Raw genomic sequence first — 17,937 nt, 5'->3', positions numbered from 1 at the left:
GGCTCTCTATTCTATTCCATTGATCTGTCTATCCTTTCACCAATACTATATTGTCTTCTTTTTTTTTTTTTGGCACCTGTGCTAACATCTGTTGCCAATCTTTTTTTCCTTCTTCTCCCCAAAGCCCCCTGGTACATAGTTGTATATTCTAGTTGTGAGTGCCTCTGGTTGTGCTATGTGGGACGCTGCCTGAACATGATCTGACGAGCGATGCCATGTCTGCACCCAGGATCCGAACCCATGAAACCCTGGGCTGCCGCAGTGGAGCGCGCGAACTTAGTCACTCAGCCACGAGGTCGGCCCCTGGAAAGCTTTTTAAAACCATAAAGTCTTCTACCCGTCGGTCGTACTATTCCTAAAGGCAGTGACTAGCCAGGGGGTGGTGTGCCTTTCCCCCAGCTCTTATCCTCTCCCCGCTGAGTGAGAGTTAGGGTAAGTGATTCTTCATCTGTAAAGAAGGAAAGCCAAAACTACAAGGCCAAGGGCTTACCAAGGGGACAGTAGACTTGGTCTCTTCGTTTCTCTTAAGTCGGAGGACAGGAGTTGTTGGAAATCTCTGTTTGATTAATCCCTGCTCTTTCTGACTTTAAAGACCACATCACAACTCTTTGCTACTGGCAGCTCAAGCATTACATGTCCCATTGTTTTCATATGTTTTATTATCTTCTTGCTTATTCTGGACAGTAGAAATGTTTCCATTTTGTTGCTTAGTCTGGACATGCCTTGTTATAACTCTAGCTGACTTTTATCCTGTGCTTTCGTAGTGGTTCTCAAAGTGTGGTCCCTGACCAGCTGCATCAGCATGTCCCGCCTGGGAAATTTTAGAAATGCAGATTCTCTAGCTCTACCCCTGGGCTAATGAAAGGAAACTCTGGGGGTGAGGCCGCTAATCTGTGTTTTAACAGGCTCTCCAGCTGATGCTGATACATGCTTCAGTTTGAGAGTCGTGAACTTTGAGTGAGTGAGTTTTTCACTCATTTAATAGCACGCTCTTATGTGCTTTCTCTCAGATGTCACGTGGACCCACCTCCACTTTAGAGCTGGAGAAATGGAGGCTTCGGGATGTGATGGGGAGGGCCCAGAACCAGGTGACTCTCAGAGCCCTGCAGTTTTTCTTTTCTCTCTGCTCATCACAGGCGCCTCTGCCTCTGCTTGCACGCCAGAAGGGAGCTTTCCCAGAACAGCACTCAGACCATTTCCACACAGCCTCAGGAAGGAGAGCATCACTGGTCAGGCTGTTTGTTGACAGCTGATTGACAGCCTACCTCGTCTGTTACCTCTTGTCCTGGCTCGAAGGAGCTCATCTCCCCTCTCCATCTCTCCTCCCCTCTCTCTGCGGTTGCACCTGCCAAGATCAGGTGAGCGGCTCCCACTGCCCCTCTTTGGAGAGGAACTGTGTGGCTTGAGAACACTTGGGTGGATGGAACAGCCTCCTTGGCGATGGGCTCTCTCCATGTTCAAGGTCTCGGGAGATTGCCCCTTAGGGCATGGGGCAAGGGCTCGCCTGTTTATTTAGGGCGTGGACTTGGAGTCAGGACAGGAGTTTTATCAACAGAGAAGGGGTTTAGTTGAGTTCATGGTCTTGTGCTGATTCTTTTGGGAAAGAATGCATAGCATAGAGAAATCTATGATGAGAAAAAAACGATTTTAGTGAAGTCAACGTAGGTTCACTTTCATTTGTAAATATACTTCTTCCATTTGTTGTTACTCCATCCATAAGTCGCATACATATACACATGGATTTGGAATCCTTTTTATTAACAAGCTGTGCTGCTTTCTCTCGAGGAGGCACAGAAACTTATCTGCCAGTGTGGGGTTAGGTTCTGGTTGCCATGACAATATATTTGGTGGCCTTCTGTTACTTGTTAATTATTGATGGGCAGCATGCACCCTCATTCTGTGGTGCACACACACACACATGCACACACATACACAAATGCATGCACATATACAAACACACATACACACACACACATACATACATACACACACATACTAACCTTTATGTCTTTTTAACTTCCTAAAGCGTTTCAGACACATAAAATTTGCCTTAGCCTAAAGTTTAAAATAAAAACTCTGAAATAATGAATGAAATACATTCAGGCAGCTTGGTGTTTTGAAGCCAGGCTGAGCTTCCTGCTTTTTGCAAAGCTTATTTCCCAAAATAAAGCTAAGTGGGAAAAGAAGACCTATTCCTCCTCTTGAACAGGAAACAAAAACACATGCATTAAATGATGTCTCAAAGTGCTTATACTGCTTGGGAAAAATGCCCTAGCCCCCTGGTCATTTGTGTTAAGACTGAACATTGGTCAACACGTGAATTAATCAAGGCCATGGCAAAGGTGACTGAAAATGAGTCAGCAGGACTTGGTGAGCCATTCATTCCCCTAATAAAACATCTTCCTCTTAAATAAAACATCTCTTTCCTCTCTCTTTTGACCTTGGACTGTCTATAAAGGGCAATGTCCTTCATTCGTGATTATCTAATCTCTGAAAAAAATGCCTTGCCTCAAAGATTGCTGGTAGGAATGTAAAATGGTGCAGCTGCCATGGAAACAGTTTGGCAATTCCTCAATGAATTAGACACAAAGTTATTATGTGTGTTTATAACCCAGAATGTTCTACTCCTAGACATATAATCCAAGATAATTGAGAAAATATGTTCATGCAAAAACATATACACTTATACTGTTCATAGCGACATTATTCATAATTGCACAAAAGTGGAAACAACCCAAATGTCCATTAACTGAGGAAAAGATAAACAAACAAAATGTTATATCTACACAGTGGAATATTACTCAACAAGAAAAAGGAGTAAAGTACTGATACATGCCACAACACGGATAAACCTTGAGAACATTCTACTAAGTGAAAGAAATCAGAAACAAAGGGCTGAAGACTGTTAGATTAGCACACAGTGCTAATGGATATAAGCTTTCTTTTTGGGGTGATGAAAATCTTCTGGAATTGGATAGTGGTGATGATTGTACAACCAGTGGTGATGATATTAAAAACCACTGAACTGTATTCTTTAAAATAGTGGATTTTATGGTCTCTCAATTTATGGAATCTCAATTAAAAAAGAAAAGGCTTTAACAGGACTTGGCTGCTTCTTCATTTTTTTCTTTTAGGTGAAGTCAGGTAAGCAGGAAGCTTCTTGACTTGGGCTCCTGGGGTGGTGTTTATTGAGCGGGATGCCCTCTTTTGCCCTTCTTGTTGTGCTGTAGGATATCAAGTCCTGGGACGGACAGAGCAGATAATAGGAACTAAGAGAAGCCCAGGAAAGGACTGAAGCATTGGATGGGTCAGCTGGGGCTTTAGGGAAGAGCTGTGCTCGGCATCTTTACCCAGTCAACAAGTATTTATGGAGCCCTTTCATGGGCTAACTGTTGTGTCATTACTCACACAAGTAGGACTAATTCTCTGCCTTCACAAAGCTCAAGTTAAGACAGATGCATTAAGCAAACAATTATAATTCAAAGAAATCCATCTACCAGAAGAATGCACAAGAGAGTCTAGTCACGACAGAAGAACTTGTGAAAGCGATAGGGAGAGAAGATGTCCTCTTAGCATTACCAACAGGAGCAAAAGGTACCGAAGTAGGAATGATGGCATGTGTGGGGCAGATGGGGAAACGACTAGAGTTTCATTGACATCCTTAAGGCAAGTAATTGCTCAACTCTTTGCTTTACCTCTTGTAAAACTTCTTTGTAAAGGTAATATATGCACTGGCAAGTTTTGAACAGTACCAAAGGGAACATAGTGAATAGTAATCTCCTTGAGACCCTTTCTCCTAATTGTCCTCTCCAGGTTGAACTATCTCCAGATAGTCTTTTCTTTTAATAGACGTCATGTATCCTCCTTTGCTTTATTTTTGAGAAATAGAGTCTACATTATCAAGACTAGATCACAGAGAGTTAAAATAAAATGTAATTTTATAAATTGGTTATTTTTCATTTGCCTAATTCAACAAAATTCACTTTCATTCAGTTTACTTCAACCAACTCTATTATCTTTACCTTGTGGTATATATTTCATGCTAATTAATTGATTTTACTGACTTTAAAAAATTTTCAGTTGTTATTCATTGATTCAGACATTCATTCATTCAATAAATATTTCCTGAATCCCCTACCAAGTGTCAGACTCTGTTCTAAGAGTCAGAGATACCTGGTGAAAAAGATAAACATCTTGTGACTGTCCTCAGGGAGCTGATTGGGGGATACAAAGGATAAAAAAGCACGTAAGTTAACAAGAAAAGCAGTAATAAGTCCTGTGATGGCAACTTTTAAAAGGGTGAAGAGAGAGAGAATGGGGATCAAGGGCTCCTCTAGATGATCTGGTCTTTGAGAAGTGGTATTTGAATTGACACCTGAAAAACAAGAAGGAGCAGTCATGCAAGACCAGGTGGAGGGCACAGATAGTGCAAAAGACCTGCAGTGGGAACCAGTTAGGCATATTGAAAGAAACAGAAAGAAGGCAAGGATGGCTGGAGCTCAGAGTGGGAATGGAGAGTGAGTGGGTTGATTAGCTTGTTAGGGCTGTTGTAATAAAGAACCACAGCCTGGTGTCTTAAACAACAAAAACTTATTTTCTCATTCTTCTGGAGGCTAGAAGTCCTAGATCAAGGTGTCAGCAGGTTTGGTTTCTTCTCAGGCCTCTCTCATTGCCTTATAGAGGACCACCTTCTCCTTCTGTCTTCACATGGTGTTTCCTTTGTACATATCTGTGTTCTAACTTCTTCTCATAAGGACACCGTCATGTTGGATTAGGGCCCACTCACATCACCTCATTTTACCTTACTGACTTCTTTAAACACTCTATCTGCAAGCACAGTTACATTCTGAGGTACTGAGGGCTAGGACTTCAACACATAAATTTTGGGGTGGGGAGGGGACACAATTCAGCCCATGACAGGACTGGTAAGTTCTGAGCAGGGGCCAGATTGTGTAGGGTTTTCTTGGCCAGGGTAAACAGTTTTACTCAAGAGTGAGTTAGAACTGCTGGAGGGTTTTAAGCAGAGGGTCTACAGATCTGATTAATATTTGGGAGCTGGGGTTTCTCTGGGGACTCCAACAAGGAGAACAGAAGCACCCCTGGCCCCAGGCTTGGAGGGAAACTTCCCTATCAACACAAGGCCTGGAGTAAATTTTCTTCAGCCTGTTCACTGTCCCTGTGTTTCAGCAGAATTTGCACAAAAAGAAACCAACACACTCAGGAGAGCGTTTCTCAATACTCCAAACAAATTCTGAGAAGCAGAAAGGGTCAACCATAAATATATATCTTGTAAGACTCTCCAATCTATTTATGTGACAAAAATTTCCTAAATTGAGGAACTGGATCAACTACAAATAGCCATTGTTGACTTTCTATGAGAACATTGGTTCTCACAATGGCTTATGTGCCACAGGATTGTTGTCAAGAGAGGCTTCTGTGTCGTGGTGATTTTCCGTACTCATCAGTGGATTTCATTTTTTCCTCTGGGTCAAGATCCTCAATCATAAACAAAAGGGAAATTTTGGCTTGAGAAATATCTACTTTGTTAAGAAGCAAAGCTGAAACTGGAGAAAATAATTTTGTTTTGTAAACACAGCCTTGCTGTTCAGTTAGTGCAAAGCATAACTCTTGCAAAATGCTCTGGGAACATGGTCCCCACGGGGCTAGCGTTTAAAATGGAGGAACAGAAACAGTAGCTCTGTTTACTGTGCAAATGTAGGGAATGTCAAAGCCAGGTCGTCAAAATTACTTTAAACGACTGAATGCCACTTACAGCTGCGAGCTACCTGCTTCAACGAAACTCTATCAAGTTTTGCAGAAGAAAATCTCTTTTCTCTCCATGCATTTGAAGACAGCATCAGAATTAACATCTGAGTCATAAACAGCCCATGAAACCCATGACTCTTCATCTTATGACTTGAGGTTGTTTTACCAGATAAAATTCTAAGCGAATCTCTTTTCTCTTTTACATTTTTAAAAGCCAGTTCCCTGCTCTGGTTTAGTCCTTTGGCTGATGTGTTGAGGCAGGCTCTTGGCAGCCAGATGGGATATAATCTATATTTAGGGCTCCCATTAACTCTTGTGTTTGAATGCGCGACCATTTCCCCATTTCAACACACGTATTCTCTGAGAGTGGATTGCCATTTACGTTATTGCTGCAGAATCAAATCACTATGGTAATACATCTTGTTTTCCATGGAGATTTAAAAAGAATCATGCACTCTCCCTTTTTATTGGTCACATATTGTTAAAGGGAAAGTTGTTCACTTGAAAACATTTACCAGCTTTCAGACTGGTCAGCCTTGGTTCTGGTTTTTCTCCGTGTCCTTCCAGGCTGGTTTGGACACCATTTAGGTACTTTCTTTTCACTTTGTGGGAGTTCAGCAACCCAATTAACCTTGAGAACGGAGGAATGAGAAATGGAACAAGTTCATCTTGGGCTAAAATGTTCATTTTGCCAGAGTAATATTTTTTTGCTAGAGTAAGAAATGACTACATCATTCCAAATGCACAGGTCCTCCTGTGCCAAGGAGCAGCAGAGAGCTTGACGCTGAACTTTTCTAAGAATAATTGAATGTTAATGAAAGTTTGGGACTAGTGGAACTCAGAAAGAAGTACTCTGTTTTTTTATCACCCCTTCCCAAAACTATGTAGTAGAAGGTTCTGATGATGATTACAAAAATAACAACTCCCACTTGCTTGTGCTAGACAGAATATAAAGCAGTTTCACAATATTTCTGCACCGAATCAGAGTAATCCTCCCAGTGTCCTTTAGCAAACACCTCCCCTGAGCCAGCAGTGTGCTGGCATTGCCACCAGATTCCTGGGAGGGAGGCTGTGGGTCAAGTCTTGGGATTCTAATAAACATAGCCTATGGAACAACCTTCTGGAATCAGAATCTTTAGCAAAAAAGAAAACTTTGAGTTGACAATTACTTAAAGAGATTTTTGGGCCTTGGAAAGAAGATGAGGAAGCTACAAATGGCCTGCTGTGCAGGAGAAGGTAGCTAATCAGACTCATGCTTGTGCACAATTGTAGTAGTTGTCTGGACAGAGCAGGAATATTTCCAGGTAGTTTGTGACATGAAGGAAAAGATCATGGGTTCAAAGGAGTGGCCGGAGAAATTGGGCTGTCATTTCCAGTCACTAAGGTGAACTACCATGTGCTTCTGGATCGGGACAGAAGATCAGGCGGATATCTGGTGATTGCTGGGTTTTTTGTTTTTTTTTTTTGGTGAGGAAGATTTGCCCTGCACTAACATCTGTTGCCAATCTTCCTATTTTTTAAATTTTTTTGAGGAAGATTAGCCCTGAGCTAACAGCTGTACCAATCTTCCTCTTTTTGTATGTGGGTTGCTGCCTCAACATGGCTGATGAGTGGTGTAAGTCTGCATCCAGGATCTGAACCTCGAACCTGGGCCATCGAAGCAGAGCACTTGGAACTTTAACCAGTATGCGGGCTGGACCCTGGTGTTGCTTTTTTGCATGTTAACAGAGATGTGTAAAGCTTCTTGTTAGCATGTCCCATGACCCGTGGCTGGAGAGGATGATGATGGAGATCCCAAATCACACCAATAGCTCTCAGTCCCAGCTCCTGCTATTTTTGTGGCATCTTTGTTTTCCCCTCACAACTGGCCTGTGGCCACTGCTGGCCCCCCTCCTACTTCTCTGATGGCTTTTCTCTGCTTTCCTCTTGGGCCCCACTTATTGAAATTATCACTTAAATGTTGACACCCCCCTGGGTTTGCCCTATGACTCTTATCTGTTCTCACCTTACCTACACTCCCTGGACAATCTCATCCATTCCCACAGCATCAGTTGCTGTCTCTATTGCCAATGGCTCTAGGATTAAATCTATATCTCTAGCCTGGATCTCATTCTCAGGTTCCATAGATGTCTCAAACTCAACACGTTTGGTCTGAATTCATGACGTTCCCAGACCTGAGACTGTGCCTTTTCCTGAGATCCCTGTCTCTGTAATAGTGACCAAGATTGACTGCGCTCATGATATCCAGGCTCGGTTCCAAGCACTTAATCTGCTTTACCTCATTTCACCTTTCCGAGGGCCTGATATGAATGGCTCAGTTATTGACCCCATTTTGCACATCAGAGGTGCACAGTGAATCAGTGCCTTGCCCCAAGGTCAACAGCCAGTCGTGGGTAGACCTGGGGTTTGAATTTAGGCTGTGTGGACCAGAGCCCATATTTTATCCACTCTGCTGAGCTGCTTGCTGTTGTCCATTTACCCAAGTCAGAGACCAGGGCATCATTTTTGACGCCTCCCTCTCACTTGCCTCCCATATCCAGTCCAATGCCAATCCCATCACTTTTACCTCCTGAATAACTTTTTCTTTCTTTGACGTCACTGTCACAACCCTAGTCCAGGCTATCACCTCCTGCCTGGAGACAAACAGTGGCCTCCTGACAGCTCTCCCTGCCTTTCTCGTTTTAATCCTTCTCACCCATATGTGTACTTCCCACACTACAACCAAAGAAATCTCTCTAAACTATAAATTCAGTTGTGTCACTCCACTAATTAAAATGCTCCAATGGTTTGCCGTTGTCCTCAGGTCAAAGTCTGAGCTCCTGTCAAAACGTAAACTGAGGCATATTAAAGGTTTTAAGAGGTTATGTGAGCAAAAGTTGATTCCAACCGGGCAGTGCCAAACCGGAAGTGGTCAAGAGCACTCCTCGGACAGGAGCCGGGGAAAGACTTACAGAGAAGGTGCAGAAGCAAAGAAAGGAAATTATTTGATTGGCTACAGCTTAAAACCTAGTTGGCTACGAGTGACTGGTCATCCTTGGGTTTCGATTTCTTAACCCTAAGGCATTTACAGGTTTAGGTTTTGGGTTGCTTACGTAGGCCACCAAAGCTTTACAGCCACTTCCGTCTAATGGCTTCCTTGTTCAAGTCCTTTAACACTTAACACACCTTAAAAGGCCTGTTCTGGGCTCTGTTCTCCCCTCCAGTCTCATCTCTCTCCCCAGACTCTCTCCCCTCGCCTTGTGGGGTCCACATACTCTAGTGTTTCTGAACCTCTTCCTTTTTCTTGCTCCTGGAAGGCCCCTGCTCTCTCTGATGTCTTGACCACCAAGCTGTCCCATCCCTTTGCCTGAAACACCCTTCTCCTTCTCGTTACCTGGTTTACTCCGACTCATCCTTTAAGGCTTCAGGATCCCCTCCCTGAAATCCTAGAAAGGGAATTTGGTGCCTTGGCTGTGTGTTCCAGAACAGCTGCCGCTTACTGTGTGCCAGGTTCTGTTCTGAGCACTTTAAGTATATTTGCTGATTTAATCTCACGACAACCCTGTGAGGGGGCTACAATTAGGATTTCCATTTAGCGGATGAGGAAGTTGAAGCACAAAGTGTATCAGTCACAGTCCAGTCAGGGAAACTGATGACACTCTGGTGGTTCACCCGAGGAAATTTGATACGGGGCTCTGACTACAAGGGTATTGCAAAAACACAGAAGGCAGGTATAGACGGCAAGACAACCCAGAAATGAGTAACAGAAGGAAGCTGCTGCTGCAGGTTACTGGGACAGAGCGGGAGGTGATGTCACCGGCGCTGAGGTAGTGGGGCTGCCCAACAGGAACCTGGAGGAGAGGCAGCCACTGCTGGAGCTGTCACCCCAAACACGGAGGGAAGGAAACACCTTGACATTTCCGCTTCTTTACCCATTAAGCTCCACCAGTGCTTCCCATTGCCTGAGCTAACCAGATGCTCATTGGTAAAAACGTAGTCCACAGAAGTCATAACGAAGAGGGGTATAGTGGTTTGAGAACCAACAGGCAGAGGACAGACCCAGAGAAGTTAAGTTATTAGCCCAGGGCATAGAATTTTAGTGGCAGGGCCTGGGTAACTTGTCCCCAGAGTGCCTTCCCTTAACCTCTGTTACATATGGCCTCTCCGAGAACCTCAGGCAAGGCCCTGAATCACTCCGCCTCACATGTATAAAATGCGGGTAACCGTAGTATCTTCGGCATAGGGCTGTGAAAAAGATTAGGTGAGTTAAGCATAGCAGATACTTTGAACAGTGCCTGGAATATCATAAGCACAGTCGATCTTGGTCACTGTTACAGAGACGAGGATGTCGGGAAGAGGCAGTGGTCTCGGGGTGGGAGCCATGCCCAGCCCTGTTCTAAGCTCTTTCTCTATAATGTAGTTTCTGTCTCCATTTTACAGCTGATAAAACTGAAGCCCCAACAGTTTGACTTGTCCGAGGTGACATAGCGAAAACGGGAGTAGGACTCAAGAATTGGATCCAAGCCACCGTCTGACCGCCATATTGAAATGCCTATATAATAGACTCTCCCAGGTAAATTGTAGTTTCTGTGCCTGTTCGCCTTTGTTTCCTTAGCACTTGCTCAGCGCCTGGTGTCTGGGACGTGCTCACTGCAAGCTGGCTTCGTGAGTTTTAAATGGCCTGGTGATTTGCTGGCGCCCACGGAGAGGGAGTGGTCCCAGACTTGCTTCTGGACTCCTCGGTCAGCAACGAGGTCTCCATTCACGAGCTGCGGGCGCAGCTTCTCTTTAGGGACTGATTCCAGACCATCCCCACCATGCATCTCTGGGTGTCCCAGCTCTGCCATTTCATCCAGTGCTGCCATCTTCTCCTGACCCTCCCCACCTGGGGGCCATCCATCTTCTACCTCCCTGAGCACTCAGGGTGACCAAGGCTAGGAGTCAGAGTGGGGAAATTTGCAGCAGAGGATCTAAGAGAAAGCGAAACAGGGTCAAAGGTCCCCAGGAGGGATTTCTCGAGGGCACCTAAAGATTGTGGTTTGAAAAATGCACATCTGGAGGTAAGATGGGACTGAGAATTACTTCTCACCAGGACAAGTTATTTCTTCTTTTGTTTTTTTTTTTAATGCTTTTTTAATGAGGAAGATTGACCCTGAGCTAACATCTGTTGCCAATCTTCCTCTTTTTTTATTTTTCTCTCCCCAAAGCCCCAGTACATAGTTGTATATCCTAGGTGTATATCCTTCTAGTTCTTCTAGGCAGGAGAGTGCCTAAGCATGGCTTGATGAGCCTTGTGTAGGTCCCTGCGGTGACCTACAGGATCTGAACCAGCGAACCCCAGGCCTCGGAATTGGAGCATGCATACTTAACCACTATGCCACCGGGCAGCACTTATTTCTATTTTTGTCTCAGTAATTGACTTGGTGTATGAAGTGTAAGCAAATCACTGCTGTCTGCCTGCCTCCTCACGTAAAGAAGAGGGCAAAGATCATTTTCACCAAGCTTTGGAAAGGCTGTACCGAATTAATTACTGACTCAAGTTTTCCATGACAACTTTGGCTAAGACTAATGTTCTTTATTGAAGTGTAGTTGACATACAATATTGTATTAATTTCAGGTGTACAACATGTGATTCGACACTTATATACATTAAAACTAATTTTTTGATCCATTCGCCATAAGTATGCTTTGGGGATGCTGCCCTTTCTTGAAGTTTTTCATATCTTGCCAGCTGAGTTGGGATTCTTGTAAGAAGCCAATGTGTATTTATTTAACAAATGATATAGATTATGTCCCTGATAGTGGTTCCCTTTTCCCTTTGGCTGCTTACAAAGAGCAGAGCCAGTGTGACTGTTCCATGCTTGGAAGCATGTAGGATTTCACAGCATGCCCTTCACGTCCTAACCTCTCCCCTGCAACTCATTTTCTATGCTATTTTCTTTGTCTTTTTTTTCTCACTTACATTTAATGGGTTGTATCTGGCTGAACTGTATGCATCTTTGTAAGCCACCCTCCCTCCTTCCTGGAACAACACAAATAAATAGAGAGATACTGACTCAGACGTTTTCATTGCAGATTTGACTCCTTGCTTTGTTTTAGTGGAGCACTTTGAGTTACTGACATGTATCAGTGTCCCATTACTTTCTAGAATGAATTAGCTTAGCAGAGGTCTTTTTAAGGCAAAAAGCTAAATATTAAATTTTAGGGTTCCTAGCTGAGAGAAGTTGTAATTTTAGAATTGGTTGATCAACAAATATATGTTGAGTGGTTGACAGACATGGGGCAGGGGGAGGTGGGCAAAATGGCTGAAGGGGGTCAAAAGGTCCAGACTTCCAGTTATAAGATAAATAAATCCTGGGATGTAAGGTACAGCACGGTGACTATAATTAGCAATACTGTATTGTACATTTGAAAGTTGCTAACAAACTAGATCTTAAAAGTTTTCATCCCAAGAGAAAAAATTTGTAACTACGTATGGTGATGAATGTTAACTTGTGGTGATCATTTCACAATATACACATATATCAAATGATTATGTTGTACCTCTAAAACTAATACAATGTTACATGTCAATTATGTCTCAATAAAAAAATATACAAATGATCAAAAAAATCAGAAACACATTTCAAGAATAACCAAGTCATCAGAAATGATAGTGAGGGATAAAGTAGCATTTGCTGAAATGGAAATCACCAGAGTGAGGCAGCCCCGATGTTTTCACATTAGCTGGTTAAACACATTCCTATCTATTACATTTATTGTATTTTGGCTCTGGCTTTTGTAAAATATGGACACAGTGTACAGTAGAGGTCAAGGAAAGGAAATAATTGAACCAATAGAGTAATACAAATAAATCCTTCACAGTCAGTGCTGAAAAAAGGAAAGAAATACATGTTGCAAATCTGCTTGATTTTGGTAATGTTTAAAAATGAGTTTGTGTTTTATTAATACATGTGTAAAAAATAAAATTAATAAATTTGTAATTGATTAATTGTATCTTATTAATCACAACCCATCTACGTACATTTGAAAAACAGTTGCATACACATATGGTGAGAACAGGGTCTTCGCTGGGTCTTGGTCACCGTGGGTGAGCCTATAGAACAGGAGAGCTCTCTCGAGAACTCCACAGCACCCAGAGGCTGTGCTTCGCGGGCGGGAAACCTGGCGTTCTGCCTGGACTCTGTTTTGAAGGTACATTTGGTTAGGTGCTGGTGCCCCCAGGCATTCTTTTCTAGACTGCTTCCCTGCAATGAAAAATGGAAAACAATTGGCTCAGCATCAACCTCATTGATAAAATTTCCCTTCTAACTTTCTAGCCATGCATCAAAATCATTTCATTAAATTTGGACAATGTTTAAATAAGTACACGTTTGTGTTGAGATTTTAAACTTAAGTGCTCTGATATAATATTTTGTTTTTATCAATTATATATAAGTTAACAATTACATATTCCTATTAAAGAATGGATCTAAGCAGGTGGGGATCTCATTTTGTGCAAAGGAAACTATAGAGAAGTGAACAGCTTGACTGAAGTCACACTTCAGGCTAGAGGCTGACCCAAAATCAGAACTTTCTCTCTTTCTTCCCTTTTTTTTTGCTGAGGAAGATTCACCCTGAGCTAACATCTGTTGCCAATCTTCCTCTGTTTTGTATGTGGGTCACTGCCACAGCATGGCCACCGACAAGTGGTGTAGGTCCACACCCAGGAACCAAACCTGAGCCACTGAAGCAGAGCATGCCAAACTTAACCACTAGGCCTTGGGGCTGGCCCCATAGAACTCAATTTCTTAAAATGAATTCTGTTACTTTTCCCTTTGTCTTATGTTGCCTAATGGCTGTCTTTTTTTTTCTTTAATCTTTTTAAGTAAACAAGGTCCCAGTGACCCTTTCACCTGTCATCCTTTCTCCTCCAGTGAAAATATTAGTACTCTGCACAGCCCTGCGTCTCTCTGGTCTTCAACATCTCTGCCTCCTGTTGGGGTCTTCAACCCCCTCCCATCTACATACGATAAGAAATAGTGATTACTCACCGCAGACAGCAGCTTTCTGCTACACAGATTAGCTCTGTTATGAACAAAACCTGGTGCATCTACTTTATAGGATTTTTGTGGTCGTTCAATGGAATTTATTGAAAGCAACACAAAGCCGTGTTTCTGTGGGGAACCATGACTCAGGAGAGCTCTGTGCTTAGGCCCCCATGTCAAGTAGCATTCCATGGAAGGCCCTCCTGCCGCGTGGCCTCCCCTGCCGCCTCTTCCCGGCCAGGAAGGAAAGCTGGCAGGCCTCCCTTTTGCTTATCTCCGTGGGGAGCTTTTCCTCAGCCCCGGACATGGGTTCATTCTAAATTATAATCCAGCCCGCTTTCTGGGGGTCCCTGAGGAAAGTCTGAGAGAGAATGCCTCCTGTTTTGTGAACTGAAAACCGAGGAGCCCATGTTTGGCTAAGAGTGAAAAAAAAAAAAAAGAAAAGAAAAATTCAAGAGAAGAAACAAAGTGAAACAGAAGCGCCCTTTCTTTCCTGTGGGGCAGAGTAGGGGATGGGAGGACCCTGGGGCGGGGGGTGCGGAGCAGGCCGCTGAGTTTATTTTTAACACCCAGTTAAAGGCATGCTCTGTGTTCTTTCCTTTTAAAAATAGACTTTTAACCTCTTGAAGCGTTTTGACTCTATTCTGCCTGTGGGGTAATACCCCTTCTGTGACTGGCAACTCCCACTGGATCCTTTCCCATTCCAGGCGTACTGGCCAAGGAGTTAGAAGGATGGAAAAACCCCAGAGTTTGTCTTCAGAGAGTTCCTCATCAGCATATCCACGCGGCTCCTGAGGGCAAAGAGGCTTATGTGGACCTTGAGATTTACTTCATTTTTCAAAATTTGATGGTTAAGAAAAACATCCTCTTTTTAAAGTAGTTTGGATTGGTGAAATAGTAGGTATAGTTTTCTTGAAATCCATTGCAATAGTTTATTCATTGAGTTTTTGAACAGTACAACACACACACATACACACACACACCCCCTTAAAATTAGACCCATATGAATAGATATGATGATAGCTAATCTCTAACACTTCTTGGGGGCTGGCTTACTATGTGCCAGGCACTGTTGCACATGCATTTAATACTTTGAACAATGCTCTCAATATTATCATCCCATTTTACAGATGAAGGAACTTGGGCTCAGGGCTATTAAGTAACTTGTGAAGATAATAGTCAGTGAATGGTTTTTCTGGAAGGAATTCAAGCTCAGGCAGTCAGGCAGCTTGGATCCACTGCTAGCCCACCCAGTAAGATAGGGGCTCCTATCTTAAGACACTTTTGCTTCCATCTGTTGTAAAGTTACCAAATATACTGATTTTGTTAGAACAAGACGTTTTGCTACCACTTGCAAGAGAGTTGTCATAATAAATAGGCAAATCTACAATGCTGACAATGAGAAGGGTGCCCCCTTAGAGGTGATACCACTGTGCAGTGCACAACCTGCACAAAGGTACATGGCAGACTTGGGTACACACACACACACATGAGCACACACTTGTGTACTCCTGCAGGCCTGGAAGTTTATGAAGAAAAAAGCAGATTGCTTTAGTTTAGAAGGAGAGGGGACTAGCCTTTTAGGGGTGACCAGGTTGGTCTGAGGTTATTAACAAGTCTTCTATGTGCCTCAGTCTAGAACTAGTACAAATCATATAAGAGAATCTGAAACTTGTCAAATTCGTACAAAGCACAAAAATGCCCTAGCCCCTCTTCCCCTTTCTTCTCCTCCAGGGAATAAACATTGCATTCACACTGGAACAGGGTGGTCCATGTGTATGAGTGGGTATATGAGTGTATCAAGACGTGTGGGAAAAAGAAATAGAACAGTTCACAAATCCGGGGAGATTAAAATTTTATTATGGAAAATTAAAAAAATATACTAAAGTAGACCAAGAAGCATAATGAACCCCACTTACCGCCATGATCCTGACCCCCAACTGCAACACTTACCAACTAATGGCTGGTCTCACTTCACCACAGTCTGTACTCACTCCTCCCATATTTTGAAGCAAATCCTAGACATCCTATCATTTCACCCAAAAGCATGTCAGTGTATTTCTCTACAAGATGTTAACTGTTATCAAAAAAGAACCACAGTACCATTATTACATCCAAGGAGAAATAAGTTCTTAATACCTTCACCTATCCAACCAGTGTTCAAAATCTCACTGGTCTCCCAAATGTCCCCAACTTTCTTTTGTTTTTTGTTTGTTTTCGCCTTGTGTTTGTTTGAAATAAGAATCAAAGTTCAAACCTCACATGGGTTGTGATGTCTCCTAAGTCTGTTCGAATCTACATGCTCCCCCTTCATCTCTTTTTTCCACAGTCCAGATTTTGCTAATGGCATCCCCATAATGCTATTATAACACATTTCTCTGGAACAGAATCCTTTCTGGAAGGAGTCCAGGCATCTGTATATTCTTTTAAGGTGCTTAGGTGAATTTGAGCCACAGCCGGGTGTGGAAAGCACTGGAAAAGCTCAATGTATGGTCCCTGATTTCTTAACTCCTGGTCGAAGAAACAAAACTCTGAGGAACTTGCTTGAGCACCATTGTGAGAGCTTATGTCCACCACCTGTTGACACGTAAAGAAGGCTGGCGTGCATGTTGAGGGCGTGTAAGATCCCCAGGGCAATTTAGGGGACCCCAGAAGAACAATTTCTCAGCTAGGCTTGAGAAGGGGCAGCAGACCTGCCTTGGTGGTGTAGGAAAAAAGAGGACCTCCCAGCGGGCGGGGGGTGTGGGGCCGGGGGCTGGTCTCTCTTGGGACTGTGTGGGAACCAGCAACCAGGAGGCAAATGGCGAATTAACACGCAAAGCTTGTGTGTTGTGGGCTTGAATAAGCCGGTGCTTGACTTAAGTAGAGTTTAAATAACTGGTAAAACTAAATGTTCTACAGACACTTGGCTGATGTTAAATCTACGCGTCTTCAATGGGTTGTGAAATGAACACATTTGATTCATTTCAAGTACTTTTTTTTCTTTTTAGATTCTGGCTCTGCTGAAGAAACCAAACGAAGGTCGATAGGTTTACAGTCTCCTTCTCTACAAGAATCTGTTACACCAATGTCGTTAGTAAAGGCAGCTCTGCTCTCACTGTGGAGGACACAGCGATCATGTCTGTCCTAGGCTGCTCTGCTTCTTGCTCATCAGCCTGGGCTTGCTTTCTCCTGTGCCTCTTGAAGGATCTAGACAATTACAGAAAGAACAGCAGGGCATTACATTTTCTTGGTAAGGTTAGGGTTTTGAGCTCTCTTTCTCTACTGCCATGTTGGTCATCAGCGCTCGCCCCAGCTCCCTGATGTCCTCCTTGCTCCACGCCAGCAGCCTGGAGGAGTGCTTGCTGTCACAAAGCCTGGAGTCATGGTCTGCCCCGCCACCTCCCTGGCTGGCTGGGCAACCTCAGAGAGGCCGCTTGACTCTCTGAGTGCTGATATCTTTACCTGTAGAATGAAGATTGTATCATTTGCTTCACCTTCCACGTAAAGATGTTATGAGTCTCAAATCAAAAGAATTAATATGGGTGAAAGTCCTTCATTAAACTATAAAACCTTACACAAGTGCTCTTGCTGCTTGATTCCTCCGCTCACACACATTCACTCCCGGCAGATGGTGTAGAAGAAACTACACAGATTTTGGAGTCAAATAAGGCCTCATTGGTTTTTAGCTGTATCATTTGGGGTGAGTCATGCTCTGAGTCTTGGTTTCCTCATAAATAAAATGGAATAATTTTATCTGGCATTCATTTATTTACATCTTTGTTTATTCATACCACACCTTGATCCAGTGTTGTTATGAAGACTAAAACTGAGAATACATTTGTAAAGCACCTACCATTGATTTGGACCCAGTAGGTTCTCAATAAACAGTAATTCTTTTTCCTGCCCTGTTCTTGACAACTGGACTATGGTGTGACCCAGCCGGCGTGCCTTCCTTTGTGATGAAAGAGCTCTTCCTCTGGATTGCTGAGGACGGTACAGTCTGCTGGCTCCTCCATCCTCACTTGTGAGGTTTCTTGCTTAAGGCCTAGACATGCTTGAAATTCTCTTTGAAAGTCAGTAGACTAGGGAATTACATAATAGGGTCCTCCTAGCCTAGTACTTGGGAATACAGATTCTTCAACAGAATGTGTGAAAAAGACTCAAATGTTTGGTGGCCTGCAAA

At 43.2% G+C, this 17,937-nt stretch overlaps 1 long non-coding RNA gene across 1 annotated transcript; it reads left to right on the top strand.

Annotated features, from left to right (window-relative positions):
• The first annotated feature begins 1,136 nt into the window (after positions 1-1,136).
• LOC138921221 (uncharacterized) lies at positions 1,137-17,328 on the top strand. Its single transcript, XR_011433630.1, has 3 exons — positions 1,137-1,358; positions 10,186-10,318; positions 16,763-17,328. It is a non-coding gene; the product is annotated as an uncharacterized lncRNA (long non-coding RNA).
• The last annotated feature ends 609 nt before the right edge of the window (positions 17,329-17,937 follow it).

This window comes from Equus caballus, chromosome 28, assembly GCF_041296265.1.
Source record: "Equus caballus isolate H_3958 breed thoroughbred chromosome 28, TB-T2T, whole genome shotgun sequence".
Taxonomy (NCBI): domain Eukaryota; kingdom Metazoa; phylum Chordata; class Mammalia; order Perissodactyla; family Equidae; genus Equus; species Equus caballus.
This window is presented reverse-complemented; position numbering and strand designations above follow the sequence as displayed.